The sequence below is a fragment of the Cavia porcellus genome, unplaced genomic scaffold (assembly GCF_034190915.1).
Source record: "Cavia porcellus strain 051 isolate PalLab524CR breed Dunkin Hartley unplaced genomic scaffold, mCavPor4.1 scaffold_20, whole genome shotgun sequence".
NCBI classification, from domain to species: Eukaryota; Metazoa; Chordata; class Mammalia; order Rodentia; family Caviidae; genus Cavia; species Cavia porcellus.
The window spans coordinates 13,683,482-13,684,785 of NW_026947503.1; the positions used below are offsets into that span (position 1 = coordinate 13,683,482).

The window sequence follows — 1,304 nt, forward strand, 5'->3', positions numbered from 1 at the left end:
TGTGAGCACGAATTTCTTCATATTTTAATAAGATATAAAATTAGTTCACAAGCACATTGATTTATCAGTTAGGAAACACAAAACAACATAAAATCTGATGTTTATCAGTCAACTCAGCTAAATGTTCTTAATCAATCAATTACCTTTGATTCCAGATCAGTCCACTGGCAATGGGCATTGCTCATACCATTGTCTAGCATTTCTGAAGTGAATATTAAAACTTTTTAAACTATCAAACAATATGGGGATAGTCTAGCTCCATTTAAATGTATTCTAAACATAAGATTTGTTTATATATATTTTTTTATATATATATATTTATATTTATATATATATATATATACATACATATATATATGTATGTATATATATATATTTATATATATATAAATATATATATATATATATATTCCACAAAATCTTATGACATTACAAGAGTATCTTGGGGACAGAATATCCAGAAATCAAAATACATATGACTCTGATCTCTGTTTAATTATAAAGCACTATTTTTGCCAAGGCAATATATTCCAGTTGAAGTTTCAACAACTTAGCCCAACACTGTGGTACACATCTATGTTCCACCTATTTGGAGCCCTGAGGCAGGAAGATAAAAATTGCAAGGCTAGGCTGAGAAATTTAGTGAATAAGTTTCAAAAATGAAATATTAAAAAAGGGATGAGGTTGTATCTCAGTGAAAGATAACTTTCTATTTTGCAAAGGCCCTAAGTTCAAAAGCCAGTGCAACAAAAAAAAAAAAAGAAAGAAAGAAAGAAAGAAATTTTAGACATACAAACAATATGTATTTTCTATCTATTCTCAATATGTATCCATTGACTGAATTGCATTATATTCTAAAAGTGTTTGCGAATGGGAAACAGATTAAAAAATGGAAGCGGGGAAGGGGAAGGGATTTTAAAAGAATTAAGGTGCTCAATTTTGCAGCACATATACTCAAACTGGAGCGATATAGAGAAGATTGGTATGGCCCATACACAAGGATGACATGCATATTTGCGAAGCCTTTCATATTTTTCCACCTATGGAAAAGAATTTGACATGCAAATAAGTGAAGCATATAGAAATCCAAATATCCAAAATAGGTCTATACCAAAGCATACAATAATCAAGATTCTAGAAAATCAGCACAAAAAAAAAAATAGTAAAAGAGTTAGAAACAAATTATCTACAAGGAAAAGCCCATGAGAATCACAGCAGACTTCTCAACACAAACCCGTAAGTTAAGGAGAGATTGGGGTCAGGTCTTTCAATCCCTAAAAGAAAACAACCTCCAACCCAATTAA

At 30.3% G+C, this 1,304-nt stretch overlaps 1 non-coding gene across 1 annotated transcript; it reads left to right on the top strand.

Annotated features, from left to right (window-relative positions):
* Nucleotides 1-929: 929 nt before the first annotated feature.
* Nucleotides 930-1,036, top strand: LOC111755844 (U6 spliceosomal RNA). The gene has a single exon (XR_002790395.1). It is a non-coding gene; the product is annotated as a U6 spliceosomal RNA (small nuclear RNA).
* Nucleotides 1,037-1,304: the final 268 nt, after the last annotated feature.